Source organism: Mustelus asterias, chromosome 30 (genome assembly GCF_964213995.1).
Source record: "Mustelus asterias chromosome 30, sMusAst1.hap1.1, whole genome shotgun sequence".
Classification (NCBI taxonomy): Eukaryota; Metazoa; Chordata; class Chondrichthyes; order Carcharhiniformes; family Triakidae; genus Mustelus; species Mustelus asterias.
This window is the reverse complement of record NC_135830.1, coordinates 5,562,950-5,585,264: the sequence shown is the minus strand read 5'-3', so window position 1 is coordinate 5,585,264 and position 22,315 is coordinate 5,562,950. Positions and strand designations below refer to the sequence as shown.

The 22,315-nt window shown below is 43.7% G+C and overlaps 2 non-coding genes across 2 annotated transcripts; both read left to right on the top strand.

The window, feature by feature from the left end:
• The first annotated feature begins 15,229 nt into the window (after positions 1-15,229).
• On the top strand, positions 15,230-15,303 carry trnan-guu (transfer RNA asparagine (anticodon GUU)). The gene has a single exon. It is a non-coding gene; the product is annotated as a tRNA-Asn (tRNA).
• A 3,852-nt stretch (positions 15,304-19,155) lies between these two features.
• On the top strand, positions 19,156-19,227 carry trnaq-uug (transfer RNA glutamine (anticodon UUG)). The gene has a single exon. It is a non-coding gene; the product is annotated as a tRNA-Gln (tRNA).
• The last annotated feature ends 3,088 nt before the right edge of the window (positions 19,228-22,315 follow it).

The following is a 22,315-nucleotide window of genomic DNA, read 5'->3' as shown; positions in this document are numbered from 1 at the left end:
AGATAGTACACACGGCTACTACTGAGCATCGGTGATGGAGGGAGTGAAAGTTTTTCGATGTGGTGCCAATCAAGCACACTGCTTTGTCCTGGATGGTGTCAAGTTTCTTGAATTTTGTTGGAGCTGCACGCATCCAGGAAAGTGGGGAGTATTCCATCACACTCCTGACTTGTACCTTGTAGATGGTGGACAGGCTTTGGGGAGTCAGGAGGTGACTTACTCGCCGCAGTCGTCCTCGCCCCTGACCTGCTCTTGTTGCCTTTGTGTTTATGTGGTGAGTCCAGTTGAGTTTCTGGTTAATGGTGGCATCCTGGTGAACTCTCTTTGCACTGCCTCCAAAGCTTCCTCCTCCTCCAGGTAGTGTGATGAACAACACTGCACACAGTACCCGAAATGTGGCCTAACCAAACCTAACCAATGGCTGCATGGGACATGGGGTGAGAAATCAGCTCAAGGTCGAAGGGTTAATGGAGGGCGCAATCAGTGTGGACCAGCTTCAGGTATAGGAATCGAATAAATGGGCAAGGAGCAGAGATTAAGTGTGGAACTGAAGTCAATGGACTCCGTGTTTCCAAAACTGAAATGCGAAGGAGAGTACTACAATGAAACGTAGATGACAAATAGAATAAGTAGAAACAGAGACTTACCAGGGACACCAGCAATAGCCAGGATTGGATAGTAAACACCTTGAATAATCCAGAGCACATAACGGATGCGAAAGTTTAATAGCAACAAACCAAACCAATCTTGAGAATGTAAGAACAGACCGTGAGCAAAACTCCTGTCCAGTGTTGTAACATTCCAATTCATTGTTCCCAGATTCAGATCCATTGTTGGAACATTCCAATCCATTGTTCCCAGATTCTGATCCATTATTGGAACATCCCGGTCTATTGTTCCCAGATTCTGATCCATTGTTGGAAGATTCCAAACCATTGTTCCCAGATTCTGATCTCTCCTCTATCTCCCTTCTCTCCACAGCCCTGATCACTGTTAGTGTCGAAGTTGTCGCTCCCGCTCATTCAGTGGAACAGCACATTGAACAGAATCCCTTATTAATAGAAGAGGGAAAACCCTTCAGGCACAATAATTAGATCCATGGAGAATCAAATCAATTACAGTCACTAAACAAACAGCTTCACTTAAGCCCGTTCAATGCAACACTTTTCATATCACAATGGAATAGAACATTTACCCAGCCTGGATAATGGTGGAGGTTCACTGAGAGCAGGACAAGTGGAAATAGTGGAGACACTGGCCATAAACTTTCAATCTTCCCATTTCTTTCGAAATTCATTTTATGGGATGTGGGTATCGATGGCTAGTTCCCGCATCCATTGTGCATACATAACTGACCTTAAGAAGGTGGTGGTGAGCTCCCTTTTTGAACCACTACAGTTTGTCCAGTGGGTACAACCACAGCGCTGTTAGGGAGGGCATTCCAGGATTTGGAGCCAGTGACAGTGAAGGAACAGCCGATATATTTCCAAGTCAGGATGTGTGAGATTTGGCAACTGCAGTAGTATGGCTCCTTTTAGGGAAAATTTCCTATGGACCATGTGGTCTGACCTGACCCAATGGAATGTTCAGGTGGGACGATAACCACGCGAGTGCGAGGGCGCATATTCCGAGCCGGGAAGGATTGGCAGCTGTACCCTGGAAGGTGCAGTGTGCAGTTGCAGATTTATGCTGTCTGAACATGTGATAAACATAGTTTAAGAGGAAACCAGAACAACCGGAGTAAACCCACGCAGACACGGGGAGAATGAGCAAACTCCACACAGACAGTGACCTGAGGATGGAATTGAACCCGGGTCACTGGCATTATGAGGCAGCATGGCTAACCATTGTGCTACCGTCCTGCCCCAAATGTGCAGGTTAGGTGGATTGGCCATGCTAAATTGCCCCTACAGTGCCCAACGATGTGCGGGTTCGGTGGATTGGCCATGGTAAATTGCCCCTTAGTGTTCAAGGATGTGCAGGCTAGGTGGATTGGTCATGCTAAATTCCCCCTTAGTGTACAAAGATGGGCAGGTTAGGGGGGATTGACCATGCTAAATTGCCCCTGAGTGTCGGGGATTAACAGGGTAAATATGTGGGGTGACATGAATGGGACCTGGGTGGGATAGCTGTCAGCACAGGCTCGATGGGCCGAATGGCCTCCTCATACACTGTAGGAATTCTATGAATCTAAAGAAGCAATATGAATGAGAAATGGAATTGTGTTTGTAAAGGCTCCACACAAATAATTCACAAAGCCAGGTTTATATGCAGCAGTTGTTTTAAAAACCGAGAATTTAAAATTGTATCCCTGAAGCCCTGTTGACACAATTTATTCCCCATCACAGAAAACGGTGATTATTCTCAAGGGAAGTTATTTATTCATATTATTCATTCTATTTCCTTCACTAAAAATAACAATCTGATAGATTAAAATTCAATGTGCACTCTGGATACTGAAATAAAAATCCCTTTGATTTGTGGCGATGGTTTTTATGGCCATAACGTCTCGGTGTGGTAAACAGCATTGCCACTTGGTAAAGTATCTGACAGCACTTACATTCTTGATTGGGCCGACTTTCCTGATTCAGGCTGGGTGATTTGATTTGATTTGATTTATCATTGTCACATGTATTAGCATACAGTGAAAAGCACTGTTACTTACGTGCTCTCAAGACAATGCATACCGTTCATAGAGAAAGAAAGGCGAGAGTGCAGAATGTAGTGTTACTTTCATATCTCGGGTGTATAGAAAGATCAACTTAGTGCAATTTAGGTCCATTCAAAAGTCTGATGGCAACAGGGAAGAAGCTATTCTTGAGCCGGTTGGTACGCGACCTCAGACTTATGTATCTTTTTCCCGATGGAAAAAGGTGGAAGAGAGTACATTCGGGGTGCGTGGGGGTGCTTGATTATGCTGGCTGCTTTTCTGAGACAGAAGTTTGTGTAGACAGTGTCAATGGGTGAGAGGCTGGTTTGCGTAATGGACTGGGCTTCGTTCAAGACATTTTGTAGTTCCTTGCAGTCTTGGGCAGAGCGGGAGACATCCCAAGCTGTGATCCAACCAGAAAGAATGCTTTATATGGTTCATCCGTAAAAGTTGTTGAGCGTCGTCGCGGACATCCAAATTTCCTTGGCCTCCTGAGAAAGTGAAAGTTCCTCGTTGAATGCGCTTATTTACGGTGCATTTATTAATTATCCTTTTGAGCTGTTATTATTAACAAGAGAAATAATTGAAAATGCATCACTCTCCTAGTTGCTGGTGTCCGAATGATAGTATTGATTTGAATTATTTTCGTATTCATTCATAGAGTCACAGAGTTTTACAGCATGGAAACAGGCCCTTCGGGCCAAATTGTCAATTTGGCCCTTATCCCTCGATACCCATCTTACCCATGTAACTTTCTAAATGCTTTTTAAAAGACAAAATTGGACCCGCCTCTACTACCACTTCTGGCAGCTTGTTCCAGACACGCACCACCCTCTGTGAAAGAATTGTCCCTCTGTACACTTTTATATCTCTGCCATCTCACCTTAAACCTATGCCCTCTAGTTTTAGACTCCCCGACCTTTGGGAAAAATATTGACGATCGAGCTGATCTGTGCCCCTCATTATTTTATAAACCTGTGTAAAGACACCCCTCAGCCTCCTACGCTCCAGAGAAAAAAGTCCCGGTCTATCCATGCTCTCCTTAAATCTCAAAACATCAAGTCCCAGTCGCATCCTAGTAAATCTTTTCTACACTCTTTCTAGTTTAATAATATCCTTTCTATAATAGGGTGACCAGAATTGCACACAGTATTCCAAGTGTGGCCTTACCAATGTCTTGTACAACTTCAACAAGACGTCCCAACTCCTGTATTCAATGTTCTGACCGATGAAACCAAGCATGTGGAATGCCTTCTTCACCACCTTGTCCACCTGTGACTCCACTTTCAAGGAGCTACGAACATGTACCCCTCGATCTCTTTGTTCTGTACTCTCCCCAACTCCCTACCACTAACTGAGTAATCTATGACTCAGTTATCTCACTGATTGGCTGCAAGGATGGTGTTGGACGGAGGGTTTCAGTGACATGGATAATTGGAGCACATTCTGGGGAATGTGGGACCTGCACAAAAAGACGGTTTTCACCTGAACCAGAGGGGCACCAATATCCTGGCATGGCAATTTGCTGCGGGTCTTCGGGGGGGTTTAAACTAATTTGTCTGGGGGATGGGAAAACGAGCTGTCGTCCAGAAGCCAGTGTTGAGTGTTATGAGGCACTGAGGAGGGTATCATGGTCGCATGAGTGTACCGGCAGACAGGGAGGTGGGTTGAAGTGAGTCTACTTCAATTCAAGGGGCATCCGGAATAAGGTAGGTGAACTTGGAGCGTGGATTGGTACTTGGGACTCCGAGGTTGTGGCCATTACGGAGGCATGTTTAGAACAGGGACAGGAATGATTGTTGGACGTTCCGGGGTTTAGATGTTTCAGTAACAGTAGGGAAGGTGGGAAAATAGATGGAGGAGTAGCATTGTTAATCAAGGGGAGTTTAACGGCTGCAGAAAGGCAGTTCGAGTGGGATCTGCCTACTGATGTAATATGGGCTGCAGTTAAAAATAGGAAAGGAGCTGTCACGTTGTTAGGAGTTTACTATAGGCCCCCAAAAAGTAATAGAGATGTGGGGGAAGAAATTGCAAAGCAGATTATGGATAGGTGTGGAGGTCACAGGGTAATTGTCATGGGTGACTTTAACTTTCCAAATATTGATTGGAACCTTTATCGGTCGAAAAGTTCGGATGGGGCAGTTTTTGTGCAGTGTGTGCAAGAGGGTTTCCTGACACAATATGTCGATAGGCCGACAAGAGGTGGGGCCACATTGGACTTGGTACTGGGAAATGAACCGGGCCAAGTGTTGGATTTGTTTGTGGGAGAGCACTTTGGAGATAGTGACCACAAATTGCTGTATTTCATTATTGCAATGGAGAGGGATAGGGCCATACGGCAGGGCAAGTTATATAATTGGGGGAGGGGTAATTATGATGCGATTAGGCAAGAAATAGGGAGCATAAGATGGAAACAGAAACTGTCAGGGAAAGGCACAAATGAAAAGTGGAGCTTGTTCAAGGACCAAATGCTGCGTGTCCTTGATAGGTATGTCGCTGTCAGGCAGGGAGGAAATGGCCGAGTGATGGAACCATGGTTCACAAAAGAGTTTGAATATCTTGTCAAGAGGAAAAAGGAAGGGTATGTTACGATGAGAAAACAAGGCTCAGTAGGGTCGCTTGAGGGTTACAAGGTAGCAAGGGATGAGCTAAAAAAAAAGGGCTTAGGAGAGCTAGAAGGGTGCATGACAAGTCCTTGGCGGGTCGGATCATGGGAAACCACAAGGTTTTTTACTCTTATGTGAGAAATAAAAGAATGACCAGGGTGAGGTTTGGGCCGGTCAAGGATAGCAGTGGGAAATTGTGCATGGAGTCAGAAGAGATAGGAGATGTGAGGAATGAATATTTTTCTTCAGTGTTCACCAAGGAGAGGGGCCATGTTTTTGAGGATGAGAGTGTGATGCAGGCTGATAGGTTGGAGAAGGTAGATGTTCTGAGGGAAGATGTATTAGCAATTTTGAAAAACCTGAAGGTCGATAAGTCCCCTGGGCCAGATGGGATATATCCTAGGATTCTTTGGGAGGCAAGGGATGAGATTGCAGAGCCTTTGGCTTTGATCTTTGGGTCCTCACTGTCCACGGGGATGGTGCCAGAGGACTGGAGAGTGGCAAATGTTGTTCCTCTGTTCAAAAAAGGAAATATAATTGACCCTGGCAATGATAGGCCGGCTAGTCTTACTTCGGTGGTCGGCAAGTTACTGGAAAAGGTCCATGTTCAGACTGGAGACTAGTTACCAGCGGTGTACCACAGGGATCGGTGCTGGGTCCTCTGCTATTTGTGATTTTTATCAATGACTTGGAGGAGGGCGCTGAATGATGGGTCAGTAAGTTTGCTGATGACACCAAGATTGGTGGAGTAGTGGATGAGGTGGAGGGCTGTTGTAGGTTGCAAGGAGACATTGATAGGATGCAGAGCTGGGCCGAAAAATGGCAGATGGATAACATGGCAGGCAGTTGGATTGAAAACGCAGAGAAGCAGGCTGAAGCTTTGGGGAACCAGGGTTCGAATTCCAGCACAGAAGGTAAACTCAATTCAAGGCAAAGTAGAATTACTGTAAGTGAGTAGAGAAAATTTTAATTATGCAACATTTCTTCACTAAAACGAATACGTTTTGACCATGTTTCTGCCGATTTTGAAGCCTCGGACCGATATGTAAACATTGCTGCATGCTGTTTTGGCGTGGGCCAGTGGCGCAATGGATGACGTGTCTGACCAAGGATCAGGAGATTCCAGGTTCGACTCCTGGCTGGCTTGGTGTGATAATTTAGCAATAGTTCACAAACCCCATATTCGTGTGGATGAAAAACGTGTTTACACAAATTTTGGACCAATTCAGGGAAATGTTGACCAAATGCAGTCAGCTTCGATGAAGAAATTTATCTTAGCTAATTATTTTTTCAAAAAAATGTTCACTATTTTAAGAAAAAATTTACTGATAAGTTTCAATTAAGTTTTTTAAAAAAAATAGTTTCTTTAAATGACGAATTCTCGTTAAAGTATTTGGGGAAAATATGTTAGCAAGTTTAAGTTACCTTTTAAAAAGTTGGAAATTTCTCGAAAAATACGAGGAAACATTACATTTTTCAAAATGGTGAAAACATTTTCTAAAAAGTTGATGAACTCTGATTAAACATGTTTAATTTTAAGAAGCAAAATACACAGAAATGTTTTTGAAAAGTTGACAAATTTCAGTTAAATCAGATGGAGGAATTTCATTGAAGTAAGTTTAGTTTTGAAAAGTTCAAATTAGCCAGAAGTTCCTGGTTTGTGATGCTGGGATTGTTGTCCATTGGAGTGAAGGAGATTGAGGAGCGATTTAATCGAGGTGGACTAGATTAGGCAAGTTTAGAGGGGCAGGGGCAAATTTTAAGGTATTGAAATTTTAAGATATATATAAAACACTTGCCTCATACATCTCCTTTAAACCTTGCCCCTCGCACCTTAACCCTGTGCCCCCTAGTAATTGACTCTTCCACCCTGGGAAAAACCTTCTGACTATCCATTCTAGCCATGCCCCTCAGAAGCTTGAAGACTTGTATCAGGTCGTCCCTCAACCTCCGTCGTTCCAGTGAGAACAAACCAAGTTTCTCCAACCTCTCCTCATAGCGAATGGGCGGCACGGTGGCACAGTGGTTCGCACTGCTGCTTCACAGCTCCAGGGACCTGGGTTCGATTCCCGGCTTTGTTCACTGTCTGTGTGGAGTTTGCACATTCTTCTCGTGTCTGCGTGGGTTTCCTCCGGGCGCTCGGATTTCCTCCCATAGTCCAAAGATGTGCGGGTAAGGTTGATTGTTCATGCTAAAAATTGCCGCTGAGAGTACTGAGATGCGTAGGTTTGAGGGATTAGCGGGTAAATATGTAGGGAGTTGGGCTAGGGTCTGGGTGGGATTGTCGTCAGTGCAGACTCGATGGGCCGAATGGCTTCATTCTGCACTGTAGAGTTTCTATGATTCTAATGCTCTCCATGCCAGGCAACATCCTGGTAAATCTTTTCTGTACCCTCTCCAAAGCCTCAACATCCTTCTCGTAGTATGTCGACCAACATTGAAAATTATATTCCAAGTGCGGCCTAACTAACGTGCTATAAAGCTGCAGTGTGACTCGCCAATTTTTATTCTCCATGACCCGGTGACCAATAGGTTAACTGCACAGCAGCTGGTGCATATTACATTCAATTGTATCGCCAGGACCGGGAGAAGGCTCCCAGCAAAAGGAACGGAGAAAGCCCCCATCTTCTTGATCTATATCTCTTATTATGGAGCTACTTCCAGCGCAAAGGGTGTGGGAACACTATTTTCTGCATATATCGAGAAGCCGAAAAGCGAGGGGAATTTCAGCATGTGTGATCTGCGGCTGTCGGAAAGCGCGGTGTATTACTGTGGACTGAGAGACGCGGTGACAGAAACCAGAGGGAGCCTGGTATGAAAGAAAACATTGCCCCAGAGTGACAAGATGAACGGAGCAGAGAATGGTAATAATATTGGGCTATAAATAGAGCATGATTCACTCTGTGGTGCTTCTATACATTTTCGGTATTGCTCATATTCACAACAGGAGAGGCGATGGCCGAGGGGGTATTATCCTGAGACTATTAATCCAGAAACTCAGTGAATGTTGTGCGGACCCGATTCAATGAAAACAATATCGACAACTAAGAATCTACTGACGACCATGAAGCCATTGTCGAATGTCGGAAAAACCCATTTTGTTCATTAATGTACTTTGGGGGATGAAATCTGCCGTCCTTACCTGGTCTGGCCGACATGTGAGTTGAAAGCCAAAACAATGTGGTTGACTCTCAATTACTGATGGACAACGAGTGGCATCCATGTCCCACACACAGAAAAAAATCACTGGAATCACTGTTAAAACTGTCCTGATAATAAGGCTAATGGACGTATTGAGAAAAAAAAACAAGGACAGAACTATTTAGCCTCCATTAGCTTCCGGGTCACAGTAAGAAAATAAGCGTTTTTTGTGGAATGTCAATTATTGAGCAAGTTCAAAAAAATCAACAGCTTTTGGGAGCCTAATGGCATTAAGCGCTATGCAGATAGCGCGGGAAAGTGGCGTTCAGGCTGATCAGCCCTGATCTAACTGAATGACGAAGCCGAATCGAACGACAGCATGGCCTACTGCTGTTCCCATGTTCCTGTACCCCATTTTTCTACATTCTTCCCCAAGTCAATCGCTAAATGTGGAAGTTCTCTCTGTAAGGATGATTATATTAATCCAGCTCACGGTGCGTCTGGTTACTGTCTGTTATCTCACCACCTGGGTGTCACACAGCACCACTGGAGACAGAAGGGAGGGAGCTGAGAACATCCGGAGAAAGGAAGCTGATTATTGAAGGCGGGGATTAGACCGGATAGAATCAAACACACAGGTCCCCTTTCACAGAGCGGACAGCGGCAATGTAGCTGCTGTGGGGATCATTCCTGACAGGTAATTATGTGCAAAAGGCACCGTTTCACACGTTTCCCAAGCTTGGTTCCAGACCACAAATTAATCATACGCCCTTCTGACCATTTCCTGTTTTGTTATTTCCATATCTGAGACATGGAGATTCTGTCACCCAGCCGCTCTCATCAGATGTTAAGAGAGAAGGCGAGATCGTGATTTTAACATGTAGCAATGAAACCAAGCACGCTGAATGTCTTCTTCACCACTCTGTCCACCTGTGACTCCACTTTCAAGGAGCAGAGAGCGACTATAGGCTGTACTGGTACCGACAACATCCAGACACGCAGCCCGTGTTTATAGTGCGGAAAGATACTGATAGTTATGAAAATAAAGCATATGTTTTTAAAAGTCGCTTCTATGTAGCTAATGTAGCTGTGTAGGAGGTAGCTAAATTGACACAAATTAGCTTGATGACAGAAGCCACAGGGTGGTTGTAGAGGGTTGTTTTTTAAACTGGAGGCCTGTGACCAGCGGTGAGCCTCAGGGATCAGTGCTGGGTCCACTGTTATTTGTCATTTATATTAATGATTTAGGTGAGAAAAAAGGAGGCATGTTTAGGAAGTTTGCAGATGACACGAAGATTGGTGGCACAGTGGACAGTGAAGAAGGTTATCTCGGATTGCAACGGGATCTTGATAAATTGGGCCAGTGGGCTCACGAATGGCAGATGGAGTTTACTTTAGATAAATGCGAGGTTATGCATTTTGGTAGATTGAACCAGGGCAGGACTTACTCAGTTAATGGTAGGTCATTGAGAAGAGTTACAGAGCAAAGGGATCTAGAGGTACAGGTTCATAGCTCCTTGAAAGTGGAGCCACAGGTGGACAGAGTGGTGAAGAAGACATTCAGCGTGCGTGGTTTCATTGCTCAGAACATTGAATACAGGGGTTGGAACGTCTTGTTGAAGTTGTACAAGACATTGGTAAGGCTACACTTGGAATACTGTGTACAGTTCTGTTCACCCTATTACAGAAAGGATATTATTAAACTAGAAAGAGTGCAGGAAAGATTTACTAGGATGCTACCGAGACTTGATGGTTTGAGCTATAAGGAGAGGCTGGATAGACTGGGACATTTTTCTCTGGAACGTAGAAGGCTGAGGGGTGATCTTATAGAGGTCTATAAAATAATGAGGGGCATGGTTCATCGAGATAGTCAATATTTTTTCCCAAAGGTAGGGGAGTCTAAAACTAGAGGGCACAGGGATTCAAGGAATATATGAAGTCAACAATATAAAGTACAATCTGATATGGGAAAGGTTTATCCTGAAACATCTACTAGATTGAACTGCGATTGTAGAGCATCAGGCCACTGGTTCATTTAAATAAGTTTAAATTTGGGGCACAGGTCAGGGCACAGTTGGTTATGCAGAGAGTGGTCATCATTTACAATGCAATTTGATCAATGTAACAGAGTCCAAAACAAACATAGTGGTCTCCTAACAAGTAAGGCAAATTATAAGGATGTTTGCAGATTTCTGAATTGGTGACTTATGATGAGAATAATGAAAGTACCCATTCCCCAGTGCCATGCGACTTCTTGATTGAATCGCTGCAGTGGTCATGAATGCGTGATGCATGAGCTCCCTCTGTTGGTGCTGAGTGGTAAATGGCTTTCTTTCTGGAGATTCAACGTATTCATTATATGTTCAAAATATGTTTCTGCCAAATCTTTCCTGATTTGTATTATTGTTACTGTGATGCAACCTGTAGATTTTAGGACTCCTGTGAAATTGAATGCGAGTTGTTTTCTACATAGATAGCTTTGAAATTTGCTGTTGAGTGCAATGACCTCGGCCTCAAATGCTTTCCCCAAAATCAGAAATGCTGAATTTTATGACGCAATGTCAGGAAAGAAACGTTCCTATTTTGACACCGTGCACATATTAGCATCTGCTGCAGTTTACAACAGAATTTAGTTGGTTTAATAGGTGCAGACTAACATAGTTAATCACCATCTGAAACATGTCTAATAGCGGTGCGTGCTCAAAAATACACAATGCCCTGTATGAACGCAAAGAAACATTAAACTAAATAAAAATACTATCTGTTTCGCGTCGTAAATAAAAGGACTTCATTGTGTCCCTATACCATCACCCCCGCCCCCCCCCCCCCACGCCCCCTCCACTGACTATAACAGTACACATAAGGATTAGAATGGCTAGTTTCCAAGGTGCAGGTTAGTGTCACGTTACTTTCCTCCTTAACAGATATTTCAGGACCCAGTTGTTCCACTTTGTCTTGGTGGCTCCATTCTAACAGAAATAACAACAATAATGAGAATCAGAGTCAGCCTCATATTGAGCGATACAATTATCATCTCCACCATCACTGTTGTTTTAGCAACAATAACATCTGGGTTGCAGCAGTCAGGAGGAGCATGTAGTTTTACTGGGAAGGAAAAAAACTTTCTGAGGACTGAAATAATGATGAGGATCTGAGCGAGACAGTTTTCCATGATCCTCCTCAGTCTGTAACTCAGCAGTGAGAGGAATCCTCCGTCAGAGACAGAAACACAGATCCCCGTCCCATTGCACTGCTCATCCAACCTCAATGAGAGGAATGGCGCAACTTCAGCAATCTGTCCAATCACACAATCGGGTCAGAGTGAGAGCAGCAAACGGAAGCTGTGGGCGGGGTACCGCAGATTCAATATTGAGTGAAGCGTGCGGTGACTCTCAGCGGCACTCGGAACTGTTGGGCGGAAATAGAACCAGTTGAAACTACAGAAGTCTCTTATCATCCTGCGCCTACTCACTTTTCAGGGTGTCTAACAATAAATAAAGCGACTGCGACATGAAGCAAGGAGAACCATAGAATCTTTGAAAGGCAAATTGGTCATCCGGCGTATCTATGTTTCCTTGGAGGAGTTCTCCAAATCATCCAATTCTCCCCGCAGCTCCGTGAAATCTCTGCTTAACTAACTTTGCTCTCAAGAGTACAAGCCCGGTCTCTATAACCTCACCACAAAACTGAATTTCCTCATCCCTGGAAAGGCGGAGGATTGAGCGGAGATTTTGGAAAATATTGTTAGTTGGCAGATGGGGAAAATGGAGCACGAAGCAAACCAGAAAACATTGCCCCAGCTTTGCGAATCTTTAGAAACTGTTTGGGAACTGGAATCAGAGGAGATTGAAGGGTTGACTGACTGAGCAGAGACAATCAAGGCAACCTTCCATTCTTTAAGAGGCTGGAACGTTGACTCTGATGTTTTCAGTAAAATTAACTGATCAGAGAGATTGAAAGGATTCTCGTTACTGCACATCAGCAATTCAAACCGAATATCAATTTCGGAACAGTCAGAATATTTGGTTTCAGACAAGACACCGAAAGGCTTGAATGGAGACGGCGCCGGTTGTTGGAGAGCCGGTTCCCGATGACATGGATGTGTCTGCAATGGGGGGTCTCTGACTATTGGACTTAACTTGTATCTGCAGCTAACCCATTAGAAATCCGTTCAATTATTCCATTCTCACCAACCCATAAATTATTCTCTCTTACTCAGTTACACAGTTAATGAGACAGGGAAAAGCTGCAATATTTCAGTCTCCCCCACTCTCCAAACACCCCCTGCCGGCAAAAAGCACTGGCGATTTAGCTGCATAAGTTTTCTAAGAAATGGTGAAGACCAATGTTTGTCAATATTTTGATTGATCCCCTTTTCAGTTCACATTTAACCATAAACTGGAATTCGGAAACTTCAGAGCAGTGAGTTTTGATAACGTTTCTGCCCCGTTTATTGCCTGGGACCTGCGCAAATATGAATAGAATGTGATAACACCTTCAATACAGAAAATCCGCTGAGGACAAAAGCGGCTGGTCTAGAAGGTCAAACCGTGCAGTCTGATTTAACTTCACAACCTGATTTGTGGAAGTACAATTCGGCTCAATACCCTTTTTTGATGCGGCAGAGAAATTCATCTCACATTAGAATCATAAAATGACATTTGCGCCTTTTTTCTCTTTTGCCATGTCTCGGGCGGCACGGTGGTACAGTGGTCAGCACTGCTATCTCACAGCGCTAAAGACCCAGGCTCAATTCCCAGCTTTAGTTACTGTCTGTGTGGCGCTTGCACGTTCGCCCCGTGTCTGCGTGGGTTTCTTCTCACAGCCTGAAAGACGTGCTGGTTATGTGCATTGACCCCAACAGGCGCCGGAGTCTCGCGACTAAGGAATTTCACAGTGTCTTCATTGCAGTGTAAGCCTTACTTGTAGCTAATAAATAAACTTTACTTTAACTGAGCATTTTGCAGAATATTATTTAACACTTGGAAATGCAACTGCAGTTAGGCTGAGAGATAATGTTTTCTGTCAATATTTAATAACAAACGGAAATTAGGTAACTTTTCCTCACACTGAGAGATGAGGAAATTTGAACACTGTTGTTGTCCTATTTCACACAGGGAACCATTAGCGTGTTAGGTGAATTTATTAAACACCACACTTCAGAAACAGAGAATACATGACTCTGAAGTACAGTCAGACAGCGCGGTTCGAATTCCAGTCAGTTGTCGAGCATCGTTTTTGTAGTGTAGTGATTATCACATTCATCTGAAACATGAAAGGTTCCCAGTTCCAAAACGGGTGGAAACATTTATACTTATTTTTAACCTGAGTGAGAGGAAATTGCTGAATACAGTATCTTACACAGAGTTGCATTTTCCCTTCCCCTGCACATTTCTGTACACACTCAAACCCGACAGAATATCTCGAACTGGTTACCGTTTCCACCTCTGACAGTTCAGAAAGTTTCTCTCAAACTTGCACATTCGGGCTTTTTCATTTGTTCATTCCTGAAACATTGCCGTCGCTGGCCATCATTCACTGCCCAACCCGAGTTGAGATGCAACCATATTGCTGTGGCTCTGGAGTCACATGCAGGCCAGGCCAGGTCAGAAAGGCAGATTTCCTTCCAAAAATACATTGGTGACTCATATGGGTTCCTTCAACAATCGAAAATGCTTTCATGGTCATCAATGGTTCTCAATTCCAGATTTTTCGTATTGTATTCAAATCCCACCAGCTGTCCTGGCTGGTCCCCATAATATTAGCTGGTCGAGCGATAACTCGCCCGACCTAAAGCATCTGCGCGTCAGGTGAGGCTCGAATTTACAACCTGGGCATAGCCCGCAGGACGCACTGCTGTATAAACACCATGCGCTAACCGATTGCGCCACTGCCCCTACGCATTTGTGTCAGAATATTAAAGGCTACCACAGCGTCACCTCCATTAATAACAGTCATTTGACGCCACATTTCAGAGAGGGGAACAAACCCATCAAAGATTCTCTCTTCCACAATGAGTAAGACAGGGACAGGCAGCAGGATCTTACCCCGCACTCTCCAATCGCCCACAGACAGCAGAAAGTGGTAAGTTGCAACTGCAGCTTCAATCAGGGAGTTACTGCCCATGCCAGGGACACAGAATACTCCAACCCAGGTAAAACGTCACAATATACCGATCAGAGACTCATCAAATCGCAGATAGATTATCGCCCACTCACTGAGCATTCGAGTAGCATTTACATAATACCCGAGCGAGTCACAAACAACATTTACAGCAACTTTCCAAAACTTTTCAGTGATAAATTCCTTCATTTGACTGAAAATCTGACTGTTGTGAATCTGAAAATGGGCACCCTGGGATTTGTGTTACCCAGAGACCTGTCTCCCACTGTTCGTCCGTCAGGTTGTGTTTGTGTTGTACATTGAAGCGCCTGTCATTTCAAAATGAGGAGAGAACAAAGAAAATATTAAATTGTGGAACAAATCCTGAGGGAAACGGATCATAATATTGGAAGGAGATGCAGTTGTGAATGGTGTTATTGATGATTGTATCGAAAGTATTGGATCCTTGGGCTTCTGGTGGTCAGTTCCCTTCCCTCCCGTTGAATTCCTCCCTCTGACAAGAGACATGGATTCATTTTAGCTGCACGTTCATAGGAGAAAGGGTATAACCGCTACACCACAGCAATATTACGGATTCGAAATGCACAAAGAGACTTGTGTAGACTTGTAAATGGTGCGGTGATGCTGTAGTTCTGGAACAGGTTTCGCAGAAATAGAATTGTGATCATTGACACCCTGGATTAGAATATCGTTAACAGCTGCTGCATCAGTCTCTGTGGTGCAATTGGTCAGCGCGTTCGGCTGTTAACCGAAAGGTTGGTGGGTCCAGACCACCCAGGGACGGAGCTTGTACTGTTTCCTTACCATGATCCTTCAAAAGCAAACAGTTGCGGGTTGGCAATGGGTCCGTGGGCGTCAGTAAAAATAGCTCTCAAGTTTTACCGGCTGTACTGTCATCTGGTGTCAGTTTGAGCGTTGACGCTGCCGGAGAAATGGAGAGCTGGATTTCACCCAGAAAAGCAGCAAAGTTTAAAAACAGTGCCGCCTAACTTGGGGTTGGAACCCATTTCCATTAACAGTGATAAGTTAATGTTGTTCAGCAGAATTAGCACAAGACGGTTTATCACAGGTTGATACTAACACTGCAGTAAAATTAAATGCAGTAGAAAAGGACGGCATGGTGGCACAGTGGTTAGCAATGATGCCCCAAAGCGCCATTGGCTCAGGTTAAATTCCTCAGGTCACTGCCTGTGCTGAGTTTGCACCTTGTCTGCGTGGGTTTCCTCCGTGTGCTCCGGTTTCCTTTCCAAAGATGTGCGATTTCGGTTGCTTGGCCATGCTAAATTGACCCTCGTGTCAGCGGGATTATCAGGGTAAATATGTGGGTTTCCGGGAATAGGGCGTGGGTGGGATTGTTGTCAGTGCGGACCCGATGGGCCGAACGGTCTCCTTCTGTACTGTAGGGATTCTACAAGAATGTTTCATTGTTCATTTTGACTGTAGGAACCAAAAGAGGCAATGCAAGTATAAATTGCTGTGGGTAATTGACGAGCTTGTGGAATGGGGCGGATTTTTCTCTCTGCTGTTGAAACTGGCAGCAATATCACTCATGCTTTCGATCAAGAAGTAATTGCAAATCCACCTGCATCATGTCCTGCAAGAAAACAATAAATCTTCATTTTCTGACCGGGAATCGAACTCGGGCCGCAGTGGTGAAAACAACAAATCCTAACCATTGACCACCAGGGAAACTGCCTGCAATGGTTTTAATGTCGCCGATCTATGGTAATTTGGCGCATTTTTTTCAATTTCAGCGGGGTTTTTTTGTATTCCAGAGACAAGTCCGTCTGACAAGAGCCTCTTGATATAAACAAATTTCCTGCGGATGCTGGAATTTGAAACAAGATCAAAAAATGCCAGAAAATCTCAACAGGCCTGAAAGCCTCTGTGAAGAGAGAATAGAGCTAACGTTCAAAGTCAGGATGACCTTCGTCAGAGCTGAAGACAAAGAAACTTGGACGAGATTTATACTGTAATGGTGAGGGATATGGGTGAGGGGTGGGTGGCAAAGGTGTCACATATCAATCAAGAAAAACAAAAAGGCAAATTAAATGGTGGTGACCATGGCTGAGAAGGGTGCTGCAGGCTGCGCATTTCGAGATCAGAATGTGCAAATGGCAGAACAAAGGAAATGTAGGATTTGGCCCGAGTGGGATGGAGGGAGAGGGGGCAACAAGATGGAAAGTGAGATTTTAAATAAACAGTGCAATACATGGAAATCAAAAAAATAAATATAGATATAAAATAAAAAAATATTAATTAATAAAAATAAATTGCATAAAATTAAATAAAACAAAATTAATGGAAATGGGGTGAAGATGGAGGAAAGGAGATGCTCTGAAGTTGTTGAACTCAGTGTTAAGCCTGGAATGCAGTAAGATCCGAATCGTGACATCGGGGGATGTTCCTGCAGTTTGCATTGGAATGTCTCTTGATATCATTGTTTATTGCCCCTTCCGTCACCTTACTGATGATCAAGAGTAGACTGGTGGTAATGTGGGGCGTTGGATTTGACCTGATTTTTGTAAAGCGGGCAATCTTGGGCAAGTTGTAGCATTGGCGGTTGATGGCAGTGTTGTAGTTTAGGAACAGCTTAGTTGAAGGTGCGGCAAATTCTGAAGCGCAATTCTTCAGCACCATTGCCAGAATATTTTTCAGAATGAAGTGTATCTGTTCTGTTCAGTGTCTACCCCACTCTGGCACTTTCTCTTTTCTCTCTGTAGATCTGTCTCAGTCCTTCCCTCTCTCAGTCTAACTATCCATTCCCCTTTTTTGTTTTTGTTCCATCTCTTCTCTCCCTGTTTATGTGGAACCAAATTTAACTGAATTGATTCCTGAAATGAGGCAGTAGTTGAGCTCGGAATTGATTTAAAGTGGGGGAGGAGACTCAATGGGACATGTGATCTAATCCAATTCCATTCATTTGGTTCATTGCCAATACCAGCTCTGACAGCAATGACTTCTGCTGGTGTCCTTGATGGGAAATCTAAGACACTAAATTTAGGATATGATTTTTATGAAGGAGGGGGATCACATTCTCCCACTGTTCGATTTTCACTTAAATTACTATAAACGTTATGAACAGCTTTGGTCAAACATGTGATTACTAAAATTTAATGCAGTGGAATGAATCATCATTCATTTTGATTCGAGGAACCAGCAGAGAGAATGTAAAGTGAGCAACTGGATAAAAGCAAATTACTGTGGATGCTGGAATCTGAAAGCAAATGTGTCACACAAAACTTTGACAAAGGGTCATCCCGACCGAAACGTCAGCTCTTTTCTCTTCGACAGATGCTGCCAGACACAATGTGATTTCCAGCGTTTTCTCTTTTTGTTAAAGTGAGCAACCGACGGGCTTGTCGGACGAGTTTAGTTGCTCTCCCATTAAATCGGAGCTGCATCATGTACCCACGTTGGTATGTGGTCATCATGCTCGCTTTGCATCTCGAAAGCCCACGGTTCGAAACCAGGTAGAAACATTTCCCGATGGCTTTGTTTCAAAGTGGTTCGGATTACAGAGTTATCCTCGTTTATCACGAAACTTGAGTTGAACTATTGAGTTTTCTACGGTATTTCAAGCGGAAATAACTCAGTAAAGAATATAAAAGGGAAGGTCTGTGACAGTGAGTAAGACAACTGACACAAGGAATAACGGTCAAGGGCAACATTGGTTGGTTCCGGTTATGTTTAAACTTTGCTGCTTTTCTCAGTGTACTCCAGCTCGCTATTCCTCCCGCAGTGTCACCGCTGAAACTGAGTCTTTCTCCATCCCGCTTTGTAAATTTCACAATTACTGCTTTCTGAATGAAAACTGCTTGCAATCAGTCGAAGTCAAATAGTTTAGTATTTCATTCATGGAGAGGTTTTCTTGTAATTTAGCCCGAGAATGTTATCCAGAAATGAGTGATATTTCTGTCAATGCAAACGGTTAAATCTGACCCATTACCACCCAGATTTTCCCTTGTATCACCACCTCTATCGGCAGCGTTTTGCATCATATCACTGTTTTTCACTATTTGTTTTTGTTCTTGACCTGTTGCACGTGTGACATTTCCAACTCGGAAGTAAAAATGCAAATCTCACTCCACCGATTCTGGCAGAGCTGCTTTGGACCAGGCAGTATTGCTGGTTTGTCTATGAAAATCATTAAATCTTAACATATCGAACGCAGCCTGCGACCCTGAAAGCGCCGGATCCTAACCACGAGACCACCAGGATCCCATCTGCCTGATTTTCCGAGAGACTGATTACAGGAATATGCACAGCGCCAATTGTCCACAGTCACACACTCCTTTCTGTCTGTTAAGATTTGAAATTCTTCATATTTTCACATTGGCTTCCAGTGTGATGAAAGCAGAGCTCTGATCAGCTGATGTTGTTCAGTAAAATTACCACAGTAATGTTGATATCTGTTCGATGCTAACATTGCTCTTTGAATGTGATCAGCTGCAGTGAAATTTAATGCAGTTGAAGGTAGCCTACTCATTTTTACAGGAGCAACCAGCCAGGGCAATGTAATGATTAATTGTTGTGGGTAATTGACGGGATTGTACAACGGGACTGATATTTCTCCCTGCTGTTCAAATTGGCACAAGTATTGAGCGACGATTTTCAGATGGCTGCCGTGAGTTGGGTTTCGTGGTGTAATGGTGAGCACTCTGGACTTTGAATCCAGCAATCCGAGTTCAAATCTCGGCGGAGCCTTGCTTTAATTTGCAAAGGCAAATGATTGATTTGCTGAAGGGCGCTTCGTTTCCATTTCTCACAAAGCACGAATAGAGAGGACAATTTGTCAGCCAGTTCAACTGCTATTACAATGCACATTGCTGAGCCTCAGGCGCCAGATCCCTGCAACGTTAGTGTTTTTCATCTTTTCGCTGTCCTTCAACTCCTCTGTTGAAAAAAAGAAGTGGTTGGTGTCACACAATAACAATTCGACTGGAGTCTGGCAATTATTGAGCAAGTGTGTGTGCCTGAGCGTGTGTGTGCGTGAGCGTGTGTGGTGTGTGTGTGAGCGAGAAAGAGAGGGTGTGGGTGTGTGTGTGTGTGTTTTGGGATAAAAGTCTACTGTCTTCATTCAGATTGCTGTTGATTCCACGGGTAACGTGTCGCACTCTGGCCTCTCACCTCCTAACTTTTGTTTAGATTGAGACAGATAACAGAGTGAATTACACGTCCAGGTGGACACAATGCCCACTGTAGCTTCCCTGCCTCTCAGCGCTTTGTATTCTTGAGCAATCGTTCTCTGGGGTTGATGCAATGACGCCAGTACAATCATTCGCTGCAGCATCCGTGGTTGCGGTGTAATTTGCTGAAATTTCCACTTACTGAGAATTTAAAATTAAATTCCCTTCAGCAAACCCATTATCTGCTTTAGCAAAAAAAAACAATCTTTCACCAAGCTCTGAACTCCGATTACTGCATTCGGAGTCCAGGGTGCTCACCATCACAGCAGAGAAACAGGAACAGAGCCGTCCGATGCAAATGGTCACTCAAAGCATGTGACCTTTTTCATTCAATGTGGCAGCAACAGTAAGTGGGTCAAATGCTTTGAGTGACCATTTGCAACCGGCTGCGATGTTATAGGTTCTCTGGTCTAATGGTGAGCACTCTGAACCCAGCAAACCGCGTCTAAATTTAGGTGGATCCTTGCTCTTATTTGCCATTGTTGAGGATTGATTTGTCGAAGGAACTTTTGTTTAAATTCCTTACAAAGGTGGAATTTGTCAGCCAGTTCAACTTCTATTACATTGCACTTTTCTGAGTCTCTGGCGAGAGATGCCTGCATCAGCAATGTTTTTTTTAAATTTCATCTTTCGCTGCTCTTTAAATCCCCGCTTGTTTTCCATATCCCTTTAATTAGCTTTTTAAGTTGGAAATATATCTATCTCCTTATTGAAATCATCCAGCGATTGAGACTCCACCGTGCTATGCGGCAGCGAGTTCCACCAATTCACCACACTCTGCGAGAAGTACTTCCTTCTCATCTCACTTTTAAATCCACCGCCTCTCAATCTATACCTGTGACCTCTTGTTCGGGATGGTTTACGTTTAATCGATCAATCCCTTTTAGAATTTTATTGCCTCGGTCAGATCTCCTCTCATCCTTCTAAACTTCTTGTGGGACTATTTCACCTCACTGTTAATTTCATGATGCAGCGAACTCAATCCGTGTTGTCATTGGCTGAAGGAGACACTTATGTACCATCCAAACAGGACATTTTGAAGGAGCAACTTGTCGATGGTAAAACAAATCTGAGATGAAAATAATGAGCAAAGGAATATGAGGTAAATCGGTTTGAGAAACTAAGTTCACTAGTTGCCCTGGAGTCCAGTGTTTTGTGTTCCACGCTCTGCTCGTGAGGTTTCGGTTCAATTCTCTCTCAGGAAAATAATTACTGCTCTGGCAAAACTGTTAGAACTAATCCGATTTACTCTCTGATCGGAAGCGGATCTATTAAATTCAGTCGAGTGATATTTTCAAGTTTACTGCATTGGAAATATCACAAGTGCAAATGTTCATGGAAAAACACTGAAAGAGAAGGACAGGAATGGGCTGCAAAACGCTGCCAATAGAGCTGGTGATATAAGGAAAAATCTGGATGGCAATGGGTCAGATTTTGCCATGTACACTGGCACTGAATTATGAAACTTATCCCTCACTCTTCAATGAAAAACATTTGGAAATATTTCAGTGCTGTTCGAACCGTCGGAAGCGAACGTGATAACAGTCGTGGAGTATTTGCGGCATGTTGTCATTGGCTGGACACATCATTGGGAGTGAATCAGAACGTGCCATTTTGCAGGAGAATCTTGTTTGTGGTGAAAGTGGTCTGGAGTGAAAATTGCAATAACAAAAGGAGCGTGGATGAAGCAAATTGTAAAACACGCTGTAACTTGGTGGTTAGAGTTGGATACTGCTCATTTGATTGCAGATCAGAAAATGAAGATTTGCTGCTCTCGTCCAAACCGTGAAACCAAATAAGTTATTTCCTGGAAATGTATAGAAATCTCAGTCTCGCCTTGTGCCCTGTCCTTTCTGAAGTAAAGACCCTGAGCAAATTCAGCAGAAAGTTTTGTTGTTATTTCTGGCAGGAGATTGGGAACCAGACGAGTTTGAGGACAGTTTAAATGGTGCCCACCCAATGCAGCTCATTGTTTTTCTGACTGGAGATGATTTTTGTTTGTTACACATTTCAGGAGGACCAGATTCAATGAAAAATTAGGTTGGAGATTTCTGCTGGCCGTTCCCATCTCCATTCCTTCTATATTATTTCACTCACTATATCAGTAAATTACATGATTACAACGTCTGGACGCGAGGCCGAGCGGTCTAAGGCTCCAATCTCAGCGGAGACATGGGTTTAAATCCCACAGCTGCCAGAATTAATTTGGGTTTTGGTCCTTCCATCTAAAGTCTGACAGCTCATCTTGAATGAAAGAGTGTGAGCGGTGTCGTTTCTGGCAGGAACAACGAGGCGAGACAGTCCCAGCCGGTAGGGGAACGGAACGTGTGCGGAAGGAATGGATTTTTCCTTTCAAGAGCACACAAAGGAACACAGGCTGAATGACTGTCTGCCAGTATAAAGAAAAGATTGAAAACCGGCCCACTGATGCTTTGGGAATTTCCAACTGAAGTTCAAATCCTTTCCTGTCCGCTTCCCATCAATCCTCAATCTCACCAGATAGGTACATAATTATCCTGGCGTAACCGTGAAACCATTCCCTTTTAATTTCATTTACTTAGGTTCTCATCAGATGTGACTTGACATGCTGAATTAGAACACAAATG